Raw genomic sequence first — 19,174 nt, forward strand, 5'->3', positions numbered from 1 at the left:
ATAAGAAACCATGCACCTCTATGGAGAATCAAATACACAAAATGGGTAACACCTCAGAAAAAGGTCACAGCAATGCAAGGCATGAGAAATTGAACTAGCAGGAAGGAACATCAATGTTTATGTTTTAAAAGCCTGGCTCAAACTACTCTTGCAAACAGGTGCCAAGGCTTATGTCTCTGAAAAGGTGAGACATCTTACAATTCAACATCCTATGCACAGACTGCCCCATACCCTTTAGTGGGAACACTGTGCTGTTACGTTCTCTCTAGTGCTGGTGGAGCTGCATCCTGCCTTGGAGCTGATGAAGAGAACAGAAGATAAATGTGTTCATGCTACTGCCAAAGAAACTTTATTTTTTTTTTTAAACTTTATATAAAGTTCTCAGGCATTAGTACATGTATTTAGCTTACATGACAAACATTCATATTACCATGGGTAACTAGTAGGGAGGAAATGTTGTGAGGCTTCATTCAGAGACAAAAATAATGAAATATTAGCAAGCAGGATTGTGTTGTATGAAAGCAGCTGTGTAGCCCAGACATTGACACTGAGGTCAGAAGCTTTGATGAGGTTTGTCGGTGGAGTGCAGACTCACCACAGTTCGTGTAGCATGTGTAAAGAATGGGTCCCAGAGTCTCCTAGATTCCCCAGAACTGACAGTGGTCATCCACTTTCTTACTAATATTTGAGTTTCAGCATTATGAGTCATTCCCTACCCCTCCCGCCTTCCTATGTGATGGATCAGTGTTTCCTTTCTTCAATCTGTGGCATGCAGATTTCATTTTTAGGCTGTTTGCTAATCTCCCCCCCAAGACACCAAAAACCTTTGTCCTACTGTCTGTATGCCTGACTACTTGCTTTTCTACCTATTAGCCCAGTTCTGGTTCTGTCTGATGGCTAACAATTCCTTCTTTCTTCCCAATACCTCAGATCAGGTGCACCTAAATTATTAAGCAATCACACAGCAGCTGCACTAACAAACGCCTGGTAAGATTGTTGTTTAAACTGAACTGGGTAAGAAATAAGGGATGCAAGGGGTATGGTGTGAGTATTTTCCACCACAGCATTCAGTAATCTGGAGACCAGAGACCGAACTACTACTATAGGGTTTGTAGTGGATCCTATTTGGTTTTATCAGGAAATAGATTAGCCTTCTTGCTTGCAGGCTTGTGCCCCCGTCACCTAGTGACTTTTAAACTAATTAGCCTGCTCTGTTTTAGCGCATTTATTTAATTATTTTTTCCAAGATGGCTGCTATGTTTATAGTTAGGAAGGTGTTTTGATTTCACGTTATCAGTGCCACTCTGTGAAGGCGTAACTATCAGCATCAAAGACAAATGATATACGTAGGTATTCGCATCATGTACTTTTCCACTTACGTGTGACAGGAACATAATGTACTTTTGGAGGGAATTGTTTATATAATTTCCACCCCAAGCATGTCTTCTTATCTATTGTTTGAGAACATACCTGCGTCAGCAGTCCTACAAGATATGTATAAGTACATCTCACGGAGACAAGGTTATTAGAGGGATTCCTACCAGATGCTATCTATGCTACACATCGCCTTGATGCAGACCTGGCCTTCGTGTCCCCCATAGAGTCTGATATAGAGAACTCATTCCAAGGTAACAAGGGTTGGAGGGATTTTCTCATGGACATGGTACTGGCAGATTAGGTTTATCACACTTAGCTCTCTTTAGGTTAGAGATTAGGTTCATCATGCTAGGGTCTATTTTACATCTCATGCTATTGCAAGATGGTGGGGGTCTTTATATTCATGACTCTTGTTTTTACAATTATGTTTCTTGAATTGTTCATTATCCTAATCACTGCAGCACATGCATTTTATAGTAGATTGCAGTCTTGTTAATAAAACCTATTGAAAACTTTACCAAATCTCCTTCATTGCCTGTGTGTGACTGAGACTTGTTGCTCATGTGAGAAATGGGTAATCTCCATTTAACCACAACTCCCTTAGATGTTGCATTCTAGAGTCCATGCATAAAGGCTGCCACAAATTACCTTTCACTATTTGGGTTTTTGGTGAGGTACTGCTTGTGAGCCGGGTGGGTTGTGCTGACAGCTGCAACTTGTTGTAGGATTGGCCTAGTCACCTACAAACAAAAGTACTGTCATCCCTAAACCAGCAGCCTTGCCTAGAGCAAGAGTCCAACTACGACAGATTGAGTTTATAACTTCACTAAAAAGGTGGAACTCAGCTGGTAACATACTGCAAGTTATAATAGTCAATTTAAAAACAATTCCTACCTGCCATGCTGTGTTTATCTTTGGAGACTCATCTTCATCTGCTCAACCATTACTGAAGTGCTCATCAGCTCAATGGTTTTGTCCTCGAACACAGACTTAGGCTCCATCTTTACCAGGTTGTGCTTCCACTTTCTCTGCTCGGTGTGGGCAGAAAAGTGAGTAGTCTTGTGCACAGTTTACTTTAACAGAGACAGTAGCAAATTGGTCCACCAGGAAGAATATCCAGTTAATGTCTGAGTTAATGAGGGTTTTCGAATTGGATTTTCATAAACTGGATAACTTTCAGATTATGAAACGTAGCCTTTGCGACAAAATTATTTTGAACTTTTGAACTGTGTCATCAGGGACAGTGGGCAACTTCGTTTTAAATTGATTTTACACACAAAGATTATTATTATTATTATATGAAACACGTTTTCAGAAATATGGCCCACCCTTTGACATTCTGTAGGAACACTTGACTTGTCGGTCAGGTGCCTTACACCTGTTTAATCACTCTAGAGCATTGGTTCCCAACCTTTTTTGACTCCTGAGGACCCCCACTGAATCACGATTGTAAGCAGGGGGCCCTCAAGCATTCTCAAATTTCAAACATTAAAACAGTAATTCACAAAACATACACAAACAAGTACACACCAAACAGATACGCATATTGCTAATTATATAATTATTTTATATTGAAAAAATACTAAAACATTGAAACATTTTAATGGGAAGGTTAGTGTGCACCTTGGCGACTAACTTTTCAATTTTTGGTTTTATTTAGGAAAGCTGAATACTCAGGTCAGATTCTACATCTCTCTTTTTATTTTTTTTAGGTACATAAGGTCTAACAAAGTTTTTTACATGAATATGTGGTGGAGAAAGGAAGTAAAACCATAAGGGCCCCTCATATCTTCAAAGCCTTTCTGTCACATGTAATTTGTTTGTTTTATAGCATCTCTCATACCAGTGTAGGGTGTCGCAGCACTTTACAGGGGACTATACGGTGTAGGATTCACGTCATCCACACTAGGAGGCATTTTTTAAGAGCTTGTTCTGGAGAAGCACAAACTAAGTATTCAGAACATAACATAGGGGTTAGCGTTGACTTTAACAATAAGAATGTATTTCTATGCAAGCAACCCTTTTTTTTTAGCAGCATAAAGAGAGACTGGGAAAAAACTAACTTTCTAATTTGTGCCACACAGCTTGCATGCAGCTCTTTGATTAAAGTTCATAGCTCACTGTGCCAGATTATGATTGTAACTTATGAACTGTACAGTAACAAATGAATCTCTGTGACAAAAGCAGTATCCCATTGTGCTATGCACAGAAAATACTGTTCTGTGCAGCAGGCATATTATCCATCTGTGCTACCTTAGATGAGTCAACACTGCCACTAGATAAAACTCCCATCTCGCTCCAGCAGGTACATTAATCACCAGAGTTATCTTCACGCTTTTATTTTTGCCCAAAAGCTGCTGGTTGAACAAGGAACTTTGAGGGCTTTTACAACTACTGCACAAATAAAAATATGCACGTGTTTCTGTCCAGAGGCCCATGCTGCATAAGTGCCTTCCTGTCGTCCCAGGCCTGCGGACCCACTGGGAATGTGTCACGGACCCCTGGGAGTCCGCAGACCACAGGTTGGGAACCACTGCTCTAGAGTCTATTGCTTGTACACCAAGGCTCTACCAACTCTGATCAGAATACAATGTCGACTGATTCTAACAGTCAAGAACACCATTGAACAAGTAACTTAACTTCAGTAACACTCTTTCTGGTGCAGAGTCTAGCTGCAGATTCCTCATTTTTTGCACATTGTCAGGTGTCAAACTGGATCCGGAAATGTTTCCAGCAGAATCTCTACATGCCAGTAGGTGGCACTGTGCAGTTCTGCACTGATGCCATTCCACTCTGGAAATTACCTGCATAGCCTATATAGGTGCCACTCCCGCCCACGGACATCAGATGCCTTGAAGACTGTCCACGCCTCCAGGTGCAGAGCACCAAAAGCAAATTGGTAGACAGTGTACAGATTCCTAGACTTAGGATCGTCTTAAAAGACATAGTCGAATCACAGAACCATGAGGATTGCAGAATCGGTGAGGAATCTGCAGGTAGTTTCTCTACCAGGAAAAGCATTACAAAAGGAAAGTAACTTTCTTCTGAAATAGACTTCTAGCTGTAGATTTATCACCTTTTGATTAGATACCAAAGCAGTATCTATTTGGAGGTGGGTCTGTGAATGGACTCAAACCAGAACGTCCTGCAGGACTGTGGGGGCAGAATGGCCCTCCCAATGAACCAGAATGTCTAGATGTATGGAGGAACATCCATGTAGTTGCCAAGGTGGTGGCTAGGACAGAGACTCTATGAGCCAACGTAGTAGAAGCAGCTTTTGCCCTGGTAGAATGAGCATGCGTCCTTCTGGAGGCTGTTTTTTACCCAATGCATAGCAGACCTTAATTCACAGCACAGTCTAGCAGGAGATGGTTCTCTTCCATATTGCTCTGCCTTTTTTCACTGCAGAGAACTCCACAAAGAGCTGATTGTCCACACAGTGGTCTTTGGCATGATCTATGTAAATACTCAGTGCAAGCAATAGTCGCTCCTCCTCAGAGGGGTGAGGTGGAGAACACAACGCCAGCAGGGTGATGGTTAGACATTACATCTTTTGGTTAGGAAGATGCACACGTTCACAGAACCAGTTTGTCTCGGAAGGTGGTGGTGTATGGTAGGTTGACACAGAGCGTGAAGCACCCTCAACCTCCATGCTAATGTAATGGCAATGAGTAACACTGTCTTGAGGGTGAGAAGTAATAAAAGGCCACTATAAAGAGGCTTGAAAGGAGTGTAAATCAGAAACATATGGACCAAGTTAAGGTCCCACTGTGGCATAATAAAGGGAGAGAGAGGAAACAAGTGCTGTAACCTTTTAAAAAACGCATAACAATGACTTAAATAAAGATTGATCCAGCAACCACAAAAAGCTGAAAGAGACAAAAGATTTCCTTTAACCGTGCCCAGAAGGCAAACATAACCAACAACAAAACATAAAATAACTTTGCCTGAATGAGGTCAATCTGGCTCACAAGTTTGTCACAAAGACAGGCATACACAGTTTTAGCTGAGAGACACCTGGTTGCCTAGATAACATCAACCACCTCTGGAGGAAGGTTAACATGAGTTCAGCTGTCACCAATTAATGTCCAGGTACGTGGGGGAGATCGTGAAGGCCCAGATGAGGGATCCAGCCCTGCTACTGTGACGGCAGATCCTTATTGACGTTCAGCCTGATCGGGGGACAGATGTTCAAGCCCAGGAGTTGTGGACTTGAGCATCTGGAGTACCCTTCGAGCACAGTCCATAGCCAGTTGGATGACATAGGTCTGGTCTATTCCTGATCTTGTTGAGAACTCGGGTAGGAGTGGTATTGCCACAAGGGCATTCAGGAATCCATAGTTCCACTTGAGGTGGAGTGAGTGTCCGAGTGAGGGAGACAGGAATGTGGAATTCCTATCGCACGACGTCCGGGACATATTGTTTGGGGTCACGGGCAACATGTGTTCATGTTTATTTTGTCATTGGGACAAGTAGGCCCAACCCCCTGCAGCACAAAACATTTGGCTGCCAGTTTACAGAGAAGGGACTGTCTGCAGTTGAGGTAATATGTGGGTCCATGTGCTAATGGTGTCAAACCTGCACTTATCGTTCGTTATTGGAAAGTCTTTATTATTAGGGTGAGTGTTGTAAATAAACATTTTAAGGTTACACTGTGCTACTGACAGTGGTTCCAGTAAAAAAAAAAAAAGAAAGAAAAAAAAAAGGGTACACACATTTGAAAAGTTTAACAATATGATGCTCCGTATAATGCTCCCAGAAAGCTCTCTGACTAGATGCAAATATTTGCAGAAGCTTGTAAGCAAGAGTGATGATTCTTTGCTTTAAAAAAAAAATGTTCAGAAAAAAATGCAAGTGGGGAAAAAAAAAGTTTCGCTACTATGACATTTGAGGTGCTATTTCTTTCAATCGTCATTTAGTAAAATATGTTGATGCATGCTAGTATTTCCAAAAAAAGATTCCTAATGGAAAATCAGTGTAACATTTTCAACAAGATTATGGGAAGCATGAAAACAAACAAGCACCGGCAAAGCCAACCGATCTGATATTTTTGTGAGTCTTTTGGTTTCGTCAATGCATTCTGTACATATTGCTTGTCCTAGGCTATGTAAAAAAGTAAATAAATGAGATTAAAGCTCCGTATACATACATGTGAAATTCTGTATTATATTGGGTAAAGAAAAACAAAGAAGATTACATAAGGAGAGCTAGAAACGTGAAGAGAGGATAAAGAAATAGAGTAGGATTTGACATGATATTGCTGTGAAATATTGATTACTGAATGTGATAAAAGGGTTGAGGGTTAAATGCACTTGGGTGTCATTTGGAATAAGGTCTAGAAAATTGTTCATGGTGGTTTGTGTGAAGCAAAAAATGTATCCAAGGACCCCATATATTATGTGTGTGTGTTTTCCACTGAGAATATTGGAGAGCAGTGTTATCCACTCTGCAGATTTGAATTATCCAGTTTAACCGTGACTTAAAATGGTTTTATGTGTAGATTTCCAATTAGCGGTAACAGATTTGATTGCTGCTGTGAGCAAAAGGTCAAGAAGTAGGCGGTCCGATTCAGTTTTGATATTAGGATCTAGAAAGCCAGTGATTAAGTATGAGAAACTGTTTTCTGGCTTAATATGGAATAGTTTGGAGATAAAAATTTATTTATTTTTAAAAAGACTTCAGTCCAGAATTTTTGGACTTGTCTGCAGTATAAAAAAAATTAAAATAAAAAAAAATCAGATGAGTTAGGTCTCCTTTCTCCTCCTGGCAGTTCCAACAAGTAGGTGTATTGGCTATGTGCATTGCGTGTAGGCTTCCAATAAATATTATATAATATCCAAATTTTGGTTTGCAAGAGTATAGGGGTAATTTTATGTAAAGTCACTGATCTCCAAATTTTTGTTCGATCTGGATCCGTAATTACAGATTTAGTGTGGTCGTTCCAGAATTTTTGAGACTTTCTAAAATGATTGGTAGCTTGTGGTTGAAAAATAAAATGGTAAAATCTAGATACCTGGTGAACATGTCTGGAGATTTTTAGAAGTAAAGAAAGGGCTGAAGGTTCATCGTGGAGAGTGAGACTTAGACAGGACTACTTTAATTTTAAGGAAGTTATAAAATTCCTTGTCCTGGATATGATATGATATATTTCTTGTAGATCCGCAAAGGTAAAAGGATTGGAGAGCGTGCCTAATAGTTTGGGGTAGTAAATACCTTTGTTTATCCATGATTGCCAGTGAAGAGTCTGACCTTTATAATTGATATTTGGGTTGTGCCAAAGAGAAGCAAGGTTGGAGGGTTTCAGCTTAGCTTGCAATCTGTTATCAATTAAAAGTAGTGCATGTTTGGTATTCCTAAAGATATACTTAGAGTATGGTATGGGCTTGTCATTAGATGTGAGTAGAGTTGCCGGGTCTAGATTTCCGAAAATAGCTTTTTCCACTTCGAGCCATAATGGAGTGTAGTTTATCGGGGGTGAGCGCCAATAGGTGCCTTATTTGGCAAGAAAAGCTGATAGGTAATTTTTAAAATTAGGTAGGTTGAGGCCACCCAGGGTTTGGGGGAGTCTTAATTTGTGTAAGGCTATGCTAGGCCTTTTTCCTTGCCATGTAAAGTTATTATTCATTTTATCTAGTTTATGGTGGAAGCCATTGGTAAGTGATAAGGGGAGCATCCTTATTAGGTAGTTAACCACGGGGGATATCATCATTTTTATCGTTTCGATACGACCCCACTAGATGATAAATTTTGATGACCAACCTTCTAATAAGTGTTTGATTTTTTGAAGGGTGAGGCACTCGTTATGATTCAGTGTGTCAATTTAATCCGACCCAAACTCTACACCTAAGTACTTTATGTAGTTTGGTTGCCAGATTAGTCCTGAATCTCCAATCAAGGTTTTAAAGCCTAACAGGTTCAGTGATTTCACCTTGGATTGGTCTCTATTTAGTTTGTACCCTGCAACATGTGAGTAGTGTTCAATTGTGCCCATAAGCACCTGCATGGTTGAGTGAGCATCGTTAGAAAGGATTAAAATGTCATCTGCGTAGGCTGCAAAAATTGATTGCTTTTCCCTGAAAATCTATTCCTGATATTTGAGGGTTACCGTTAATGTGTAATAATAATGGTTCGAGTGCTATTAGAAAAAGGGAGGGCAAAAGTGGGCAACCCTGTCTTGCACCTTTTTCAAGGTTATAAGGCATGGATACCAGGCCGTTTATGGAGATAGATGCTCTGGGATTGCTATACATAGCAATGATCATTTTTATGAAGTCACCTCCAATGTTAAAAGATCTAAGGGACTGCTCTAAGAATGTCCAAAATACTTTATCAAAAGCCTTCTCGGCGTCCAAGGCTACAGCTACAGATTCCGAGGATAAATTCCTGGCTCTTTCTTTGATGTTGCATAATAGGCGAGTATTTTCATTGGCCATCCTGTTCTTTAGAAACCCTACCTTGGAATTACTAATTAACTTTGGTAGGTAAAGGTTAAGTCTTTTGTCTAAAATGTTTTCATATATTTTACAGTCGAGATTTTCTTTAAAAACCCTACCTTGGAATTACTAATTAACTTTGGTAGGTAAAGGTTAAGTCTTTTGTCTAAAATGTTTTCATATATTTTACAGTCGAGATTTTCTTTAAAAACCCTACCTTGGAATTACTGATTAACTTTGGTAGGTAAAGGTTAAGTCTTTTGTCTAAAATGTTTCCATATATTTTACAGTTGAGATTTATTACCAAGATTGGTCTATACTTCTTTTGTAGTAAGAGATCCTTCCCGTTCTTGGGAATGACAACAATATTTGCTTCAGCGGATGTACCGGAAATGTTCCCAGCAGGCATATGTATTGTACAGTTCTGATAGAGTGGGTGACGGGATTTGGTAAATGTTTTGTAAAATTGGGCATTGAAGCCATCAGGTACTGGGGCCTTATTATCTTTTAGTGTGTTAATGGCCTCAGTGATCTCATTTGTAGAGATTGGTTTGGCTAATACTTCTTTATCTTCTTCACATAGTTTGGGGATCTGTAATTTATTTAAATATTCTTTACATTGTTTGGCTGTAATTTGGTTATCTTCTGAGTATAGTTCCATATAAAATTGTCTAAAGGCATCTATTATTTTTTGAGGGTTGGTGTGGGTGGTGTTCAACTTATCTTTGATTGAAGTTATGTTCTTTTGATTTTGCTTGTGTTTAAGATATGATGCTAACATTTTTCCTGCTTTGTTGGCTTCACAAAGTTTAAGGTCTTTAAATTTATTAATCCATAAGCCTGCTCATTCGCTGAGTATTCTATTATATTCATATTTCTTTGCAGTAAGTTTGGTGAGGATCTGCTTGTCCAGCGTTTTGATATGGGAGGATTCTAAGAGACCAATCTCATGTTCCAATAACAGTAGGGATTTAGTTTTTGCTTTATTGATTCTAGTTTTCATTTCTATTAGAGTGCCTCTGAAAGTTGCTTTAAGAGCGTCCCAAAGAGTTTGTATAAGTACGTCCGGGGAGGAGGTATTTGTGAAAAATTCTGACACAGTCCATTCAATTCTTTTTACATTTTCGTGGTCTTTTAAAATATTGTTGTTGAAACGCCATTTCTTGATACGGGTTCTAGAATTGGTCCCAGCTAATAGAGTATTGATGCATGGTCAGAAATTATTAATGGTACAATATTTGATTGATCAATAAGGTAGGTATGGGAACCCGAAGTGAGGATATAATCTATTCTTGTGTATGAAATATGAGGAGAGTAAAAGGTGTAATCTCTTGAGTCAGGGTGTTGGAGTCTCCATGTGTCTTTAAGGTCATATTTAGTGCAAATATCTTTTAGGATTCTATGTGCTTTAGGAGGGTGATACTTACAGGTGGATTGTCTATATATCGTGGTATGCAGGGGAAGGTTAAAATCACCAGCTACAATTAGGAGGTCGTTAGTAGGCAGCTGGCCTATTTATCTGAAATTGTATTCCAGAAGTCACAGTCATCATTATTTGGACCGTATATATTAACAACATGTATTCTAGTCTCATCTTTCTTTAGAGTTGTTATGACCCATCTTCCTTCAGTATCTGTAATACAGGATTCAGTACTCAGATTAGCTTTCTTGGATATCAGTGTAATCACACAATTTTTTTTTGTGGACTGCCGGAGAACAGTGTACATCAACAACCCAATTATTTTTGATTTTGAGTGCTTCTGTCTCTGGAATCCTCGTCTCTTGAAGGATAATATCTCCCTTGGTTTTGTATCGATAGTTCATTATTTTCCTACATTTTATTGGATGATCCATGCCCTTAACGTTCAAAGATACAATATTGATATTGTCTATCATATTAATATGTTATGTAGTAGAGGTGCGTATCAATGTGTACCGAAAGTACTCCTATGTAAGGAGGGTATCTTCGAGAGCATGAGCTAGCACTGATATACCACAGTTGAGTGTGTCTATAATGTCTGCTTTCACAAATAATGTAGATTAATCCAATAATTGTTATGTATGTAGTGAACAAAAACAACACCTACTGTTTATAGTCCTATGAGATGGATTCCTAAAAGTACTATATCGGAGAAGTGGTGTAGGTCTAGTGTTAGAGTCGTATTCGTAACAACCCTACACTGACCAGCAAATAAGTGTGAACAAGAGAAATGTAGAAGAGGAGAGAAGAAAGGAAGATGAAGAATAAAAAACAAAAGAAGAAAAAATAACAACCCCCTCCCCACCCCACCCTCTCACTTTCTACAAACGCCATGGAGTGGGCGTAAAAAGAAGACCAGACATCCGTCAAGGCAACTCAGAATATACATTGTGATGAGCACATCATATGCCGCTATTGTAGAAAAGGTCACATAAGTTTATGTATATACGAGTCTTGAAAAATATCAAAAGTTGGATACAAGGATGGCACATGTGTTGGGAAGGATGTAGTATAACTTGCAAAAAGTGGCGAAGTGGAACTATCGCCTATAACTTGTACAATAGGTTGTACAATCCAAATTTAAGGGAATTTAAGCAAATCAAGCAGAACATGAAGCCACATATACTGTCAGTTAACAAGAGCATAACTATGGTAGGCAATGAGTGAGTATGAACTAACCCTGACAGGCAATGTGATAAGAAAACCAGTAGGTGATTGAGTTTCACCAATTACATCACAGAAATGTCCTAAGTATTTTAACAATTCATCTTTGTTGGATAAAAAAGGGAAGCAAACAGTACAACAAGTGAATTTTAGGTATGATCTTAGGAAACAAATATTCTTATTAAGAGGTACCATTGTAGATAAGGAGTTACTCTACAGACTGCTAAAAGCATTCAAAGGCCTTAATGTCAATGAGATTAGCGCACTTTCAGGAAACAAGAGTTAGGTTTTCCTTTTGTTTCACAGGGCTCTAGCAACGTCCATGTCTTGTCCCATCAATTCGTCTAGATTTTGAAGGCAGTGTGATAGTCGAAGATTTTACGTTTTCCGTCCATGATGATTCTGAATTTTGCTGGACCTGCAAAAAATTGAATTTTTATGTCTCAGAGTCCATCACATAGGGCCAAGAAACCTTTCCTTGTATCTACAGTCAAACCAAGATTCAAGGAAGGAAACGCACGGGTTGGGGGGGGGGGGGGGGAGGTGATCTTTCAGGAACTCCAAAAATTCTGAGGTCACCTCTCCTATTTTGGTCTACCAAGTTCGCAATGTCTTTTTTCATAGATTTCGTTATTGATTGTAAGGAGAGAAGGTCCTTGGTAGATTTGTTCTTGATGTCTTCCAGGTCACTGATTCTTTGTTCTGCCTCTAATATTTCATTGTTGACAGTGTTTATATCCGCCCTGATGGCCGTTAACTCAAGCTGCATAGAGTCCGTGATTTTTTTTTTTTATTTTATATTTAGTGAGGTCATGCACTTCTGTCAGCTTTTTGAGGATCATATCCATCGTACTGTTTATATCAGCCTTGCTTTCAATCGGTCAATCCGGAGAGATTGGTTCTGCTTTGGAACGTTTAACATGCGGTTTAGGTTCCTTCTCAGCCATGTTAAATTTCTCAATTTCAAAGCGAAGGAATGGATTACTGTGCCGTTTTTATAGAAAATAGTGAACACTAACTGAAACTTGAATTTATTCAGTTATCACATTCACCAAAAGGTTCCTGGCCTTGTATTGCATCCACAGCAGGTCTGGGTCTGAAGAGTTCTGAAGTTATAGGTTTGTGAGATTAAGCTGTGATAACTCATCTATTTCGACATGTTTATCAAGAGACAAATTCACTAGAATGAGAAAAAAGTTTCTTTTTTTTTTTCAGATATTTCACATCTTTTTGAAACTAGCACAGAAGAAAAATATTCTCCGTTACATCCTGGGCACCGTTTAAGGTCATACAAATGGAGTTTGGGTGAGCATTTTGTTTTCTTCACACATTCGATGAAGCCTGCAAAACTTGTGAATAAACGCATCCTTTACTTGCCAGGAACAGCGCAAGTTGTACAAGCATCGTTCAAAAGATTTCAATTGATTTCCCATTTCAGCATGTGCGCCATTTTAATTTCACACAGATCGAATTTGGGTGAGCGATGTGTTTTCTTCGCACATTCGGTGAAAACTGCAAAACTGGTGAGTAAATGCATCTATTTTTTGCCAAGATCAGCACAAGCTATAAAAACGTTCAAAAGATTTCAGTTGAATCTTCATTTCAGCATGGTTACCAATTGAAGGTAAGGCAAACCGAGTTTGAGTGAGCAGGCTGTTGTCTTCACGCATTCAGTAAAACTTGCAAAACCGGTAAATACACTCATCCATTACTTGCCAGGTACAGCGCAAGTTGTACAACCATTGTTCAAAAGATTTCAATCAATTTTCCATTTCAGCATGGTCACCATTTTAAAGTCGGGCAGAGCAGGTTTGCGTGAGCAATTTGTTTTCTTCATACTTCAGTAAAACTTCCAAAACTGGTGAGTAAACACACCTATTTCTTGCCATGATCAGCGCAAGCTGTGCAAACATAGACCCAAAGATTTCACTTGTTTCGAGGCAGTCCAACAATCTGCCAGGCTCGGGAACGGGACGCTGCCATTTTAGGATGCGCGCCTTGCTTAGAGTGAAAGGAGACAAACTCGAATAAAACATTAGATTGGCTCGGACCTTATCTCTGTTCATTAAATGTGTGGCAGGAGTCTTTCCGAAATCCGAAAATTGTATTTGTCGATCTCAGAACGGCAGAAACAATCGAACATTTCTCTGCATCCCCGGGAGGGATGGAGTCAGGCACCCATGCCTTCTCCATCCAAGCCAAGCCCCCCCATAGCGCCATATTTATAAAAGAAAAATACATTTGTTTAAATGGGAGGAACTGAAAGTAGGGAATGACAGTATGACAATGTTTCACAGAAAAAGTTCTCTTCACTTTAAATTTCTCCTATTACAGAAAAATAAAAAATAAAAGACTATTTTTCAGTTATAAACATGGCACAGTCCCTACTAACCACTGTGAGCAAAAGGCCAGCTGCTTGTAAATGTGACACTTTCAAATGGGAGAAAATTAAAATGAAGAGTTAATCAGTAAGGTAACTTTTTATTTTAATTTTCTCCCACTTAACAGCATTCAGAAACATCATTCCATACTCACACTCAGATATTAAGCTGACAAGGACTTTTCTTTAAGAGTTAAATACCTCAGTGCTTAAGTAATTCACCTCTGTGCCCCAGCCCTCTGGGTCATAAATCTGACTGAGCACTGCTCATTTTCAGGCCCTGCTATCTGCAGCCTGATGACAATAAAGTGCAATAAACACAGCCTTACCTTAACTTTGAAAGGAAAATGTGATCCTGTGCTTAGTTAAAACTCAAGGCTGTAAGCTACTCTGAAGGTGTCTGGGAGCTACTAGTAGCTCATGATCGACTGGTTGGAGACACCTGGTCTAGACATTTCCAGAGGCGCACGGCCTCCTGTAACAGTGTCTGAAACCCTACCCTGCACTGTTTGTTGCAGTACAATATGGTGGTGGTGTTGTCTGTGAACACCTAAACCAGACTCCTCTTGATGGAGAAAGGAAGGCATACACTACCAGAAGGATGGCCCTCAGCTCTAGAATGTTGATGTGTTCCTGGGACTCAGGTGGAGACAAAAGGCCTCTGATCTCCACCTCTCCAGGATAGCCTCCACAAACCAGAAGTGAGGCCCAATCGTGGTCCAGTAACTGCAGATTGTGTGCAGTTTGTTCCATAATCTCAATGTGGCTGGAGAGGTCCACTTGATGTTGGGCATAATGAGACTTCAGATCTCATTGCAGAGCCCACATATGCCACCAACCGGGCTCAACTAGCAGGATACAGGAGGCCATCAGTTCCAGCAGCCCCAAAGTCAACCTCACCGAAATTCAGCACTGACGATGGAAGATAGAGATCATAGCCTGAATATCCTGGACTCTTTACTGCGGGGGAAAAAGTACAAAAGCAAGTCTAGACTGGCTCTGATTAAGGGGGCTGTGAGAAGGAAGGAGGTGTGACTTCCGCAGATTGGTAGAGAACTCTAAAAAAGGGAGGAGGTTCTATGTAGACATTTAAGGACTGCCTGGCAAGCCTGCAATCAACAGCCAGTTGAGATAGTTATTTTCAGTGCGTGGGGTGGGGGAGAACTACCATCCCTCCGAGGGTGTGGCTGCTGCCACCACCGTCATCAAGGATATTGTGAAAAGCAAAGGGGAACACAAAACTGCAAATGTTCCTGTCTCACCAGGAGCCACAGGTAGCCCAGATGGGTTGGCAAGCCAGGTACATGTAAATAGGCATTCTGGAGGTGTGACACCACCATCCATTCTCCAAGGTCAATGGTAGGCCAGACCTGGGCGAGCGTTCTGAGTTTCTCCTTCTGGAGGGAGGCATTGAGATGGTGTAGGTCTAAAATAGAACAAAGTTCTTTGTCTTTCTTTAGTACCAGAGTAGCAGGAATAACAACCATGGCCTACTGCTGGGGCTGGTACACACTTGACACTTTCTGCCGCAAAATGGAAAGATGGCCCCCAGCGGTTGTTTTGGTGGGGGGGGGGGAGAGAGAGAGGGGATAAAGAGTAAGGTGCTGCAAAGAGAAGAGGAAGGGTATGATAAATCCCTGACAAATGATTTGCAGGACCCACATCACTGATTTTATAGCTTGCCAACCTAGGAGGAATCTTAGGTTTCTGTCTTTCACCAGGTGGATGTGCTCTCCTCAGGGCACGCTAAAGGGGTTTGGCATATGGACCTGCTGGGGAAGCATGGATGGGGCGGCCCGTTGACTTCGGCCAAAGGGACAGTGGGCACCACAGCCTTGAACAATGAAAGTGCTGGATTCCTTACTGAGGCTGGTGGTATGGGACAGCTCTACCAAATCTATGAAAGGAGCCATAGGGGTGGTGCGGTTGGTGAAGCAGGGCAGAAAAGCCCAGAGAGTCTGTGCTCTCCTTAAATTGTTCTAAAGTGGAATCAGCCTTGTTCCCAAACAGACGAGTCCTGTCAAAGGGCATGTCCGTAATGGAGGACTGAAATTGCTTAAGAACCCTCTTGAAGCCACACATGGAGGCTAATGTGGACAATGGCGCGCCCGATAAAATCGATGGTGTCCAAGCCACAATGAATTGTGAACTTGGCTGCTTAACGACCGTCCTGTATGGCGTGGGCAAGGACAGGTAAGAGAACTTCATGGACATTAAAGAGGACTTGAGCCACTGAGTCCCAAAGATATGGGAATAGTGACTCAGGAGGCAGGTGGTGTTTGCTGAACACTGTCAGGTTGGTGAAAGAAAAAAAGCTGTTTCCCAAGTGTCCTTTTCTGTTGTCGTAGATTGGACTCTGGCCCTGGGCAAGACTGCTGGTTTGGGGATGCCAGTACTTGTGTTTGTAGATGACTATGCCTGTCCAACAACAAGTCGCAACTGTAGTCCCAACCCTTCCGGCTCAGTAGCAGTACCTCACCAACAACCCAAACATTCAAAGGTGATTTGTGGCAGCCTTTACGCATGGACTCAGAAGTATAACATCTCAGGGAATCTCGTGGTTAAACTGAAATTACCCCTTTCTCACAGATATAATATATCTCAAACAAACACAGGCAATAACAAAAGATGCAGTAATGTTTCAATAGTTTTTATTCAACATAACGCGGTAAATCATATTTGCTAAAATGATTAGGATAATGAACAGTACAAGAGATAAGATTGTAAAGACGAGGGTCATGATTAAGAAGACCCCCATCATCATGTAATAGCATAGGAAGACATGAAACGTATCATATGTCCATGTACCCTATCATAATAGGCCTAACCTTCTACCTAGAGGAGAGCTGGGGATGTTAAACCTAATCTGCCAATGCCACGTCCCTGGAAGGAGCCCCCAACCCTAGTTACCTTGAATGAGGTCTCGAGCTCAGACTTCGGCAGAACACGAAGTCCGGTTCAGCGTCAAGGTGACATGCAGCATCGATAGCAGCAATGGTGTCTGGTCGGAATCCCTCCGATTATCTGTCTAAAGTGTGATGTATTTAGACAGATCTACTTGGACCCCTGACGTAGGTTGTTCCAAAACAATAGATAACGCCGCATGCTTGAGACGGTAATTTCTAATGTGAGCCCCTATAGTTTGTTATTCTTTGTTGTATGAGTTGACGCCTTAGCGAGGTGACACTGATAACATAACTCAAACCAAAAGGAGCTAACTATAAACACGGCAGCCAGCTTAAAAGATGTAATTACATAAATGGTCTAAGACAGTGCAAGCTAAGTAGGTTAAAAGTCACTAGGTAACGGGGCACGGGTGTGCAAGTGAAAGCTAAGCTAACTCCTGTTATCCCATTAAAACAAACTAGGATTCACTACACTGTTTGGATTTCCTAAAGGGGCGAGCAGTCGAAAAGTGTTGGGGCTATTGCTGCTCATAGATGGCTGTACCACTAAACTTGGGGGGGGGGGAGGGTGCTAAGAGAGGAACGCTGTTGACTGGGTGGGTTAAGTAAGGTTTGTCCCAAGCCCAAAAACAGGGTATACGTTAGTGCTTCATTAAATGGTAAAGGGGGTTCAGAGGAGGTCTGCCCTGGCTGGAGGACTTCAGTCAATACATTAGTCTTGGCCTCCAAAGAGGGAAGCTGGAGGTCAAAAACGTCACCCTCTAACCCCCAGCATTACTATGGTGTAAGAAGCTAATTCCTTGGTCATTATACCAGCAGGTGAGAGAAGACTTGTTTCAGGGGAGGTATCAAGACCACTACACTCATGCGAGTTATTGTACCAACTGTCGTCTTAATAGGGCTGAACAAATTAATCGCCTGCGTCAAAATCATTGTCAGATTTTGTGCCGAAAAAAATGTGTGGGTTGTGTGTTCTCCCTTGTGGGCACGGAAGTACAGCCTCAACTGGTGTCTTGCTCCGCTTTGGTTGAAGTCGTACCGGCACTGACAGAGTTGGAGAGTACTATTGATATCTCCTCGTACGGCCTAGACACATCATCGAAGTTCCAGTCACTGGTGTGGTCCATGGTGCTGGAGGCAGGACCAGGATCGGAGCAGGAGGTGTCATAATGAGATCAAATAGGTCCAACTGGGCAAACCAGCCAGCAGTACTCCAAACAGAAAGCCTCTCTGGTCCTTGGGGCCTGAAGGCACTCCAGAGGTTAGTCGACAAGTATTCGAAAAGCTGAAGCATAGCTGCACAGAACTCTTTAATCTGTTGTTGAATAGAAGAAGGCCCCAGAAGTTCAGGTTGTGCTGCAACCAATTGCGGGATTAGCTCCTATATCAAGCGACACTGGTAGTGAGGTATATAGCCATATTTTCAACCACATGACTGTTCTGGATAATGAGTGTCATGAGGGGGCAGAGTCCTGCTTCAATATGTGACGTCATCGTCGACGTGCAGAGCTAGAAGAAAATTTCCATCGGATGCTGGCGCATGGGGAAAATTCATTAGGTGAGGAATCCACAGGTAGTTGTATCCATCAGAAAGCTGTTTTTCAGTAAATGGCATGTTAAGAACAGTTTGCTGGATTTCAGGTTTAAAGCCTGACGACCGAAGCCATGTGTTTCGTCTAATGGTGACTGCTGTATTGATAGTTCTTGAGGCTGTGTCTGCGGAGTCTAACACTGACCTGATTTGATTATTCGTAATGGCCTGCCCTTCCTAGACTATTTGCTGGGCTCTTTTCTGCTGATCCTTGGGGAAGACGCTGGATGATGTCTCATCTCGCCCCCATTGGGCCCTATCGTATCTAGCCATTAGCGCTTGGGAATTGGCTATTCTCCATTGATTAGCCGCTTGTGATGCTAAACTTTTACCAGCAGCATCACATTTTTTGCTTTCTTTATCTGGTGGCAGTGCGTCACCAGATGACTGGGAGATAGCCCTTTTCCTTGCTGCGCTGACCACTATGGAATCTGGGGGTAGATGTTGGGTAATAAAAGCTGGGTCAGAAAGAGGAGGCTTATATTTCTTTTCTACCCTAGGAGTGATTGTTCTTGCCTTAACTGGTTCCTGAAAGATCTGATGTGCATGTTTTAGCATGCCAGGAAGCATGGGTAGAGACTGGTACGTGGTGTGAGTGGAGGACAATGTATTAAATGGAAAATCATCCTCCAGAGGTTCTGTGTGCATGGCTACGTTATGGTATGACGCTGCCCTAGCTAGAACCTGAGTGTATGAGGTGCTATCCTCTGGGGGCGATGGCTTTGACGGATAGTACTCTGGACTACTGTCAGAAATGGGATCATCATAAAGGTCCCATGGGTCGACATCATCTTGGTGTGACTCTGCAGGGTGTACTGGACACTGTGCAGGGGGGTAATAGGT

The 19,174-nt window shown here is 41.4% G+C and overlaps 1 long non-coding RNA gene across 4 annotated transcripts in view; it reads left to right on the forward strand.

The window, feature by feature from the left end:
- LOC138261282 (uncharacterized) overlaps positions 1 to 19,174 on the forward strand; it is a 105,457-nt gene that overhangs the window by 35,233 nt on the left and 51,050 nt on the right. For 2 of the 4 annotated variants that reach the window (XR_011199064.1, XR_011199063.1), the window contains exons 2-3: positions 12,670 to 12,759; positions 12,893 to 12,977. This is a non-coding gene — a long non-coding RNA (uncharacterized lncRNA). The remainder of the gene's footprint in view (positions 1 to 12,669; positions 12,760 to 12,892; positions 12,978 to 19,174) is intronic. The other 2 variants (XR_011199066.1, XR_011199065.1) reach the window with 2 other exon arrangements.

This window comes from Pleurodeles waltl, chromosome 2_1 (assembly GCF_031143425.1).
Source record: "Pleurodeles waltl isolate 20211129_DDA chromosome 2_1, aPleWal1.hap1.20221129, whole genome shotgun sequence".
Taxonomy (NCBI): Eukaryota; Metazoa; Chordata; class Amphibia; order Caudata; family Salamandridae; genus Pleurodeles; species Pleurodeles waltl.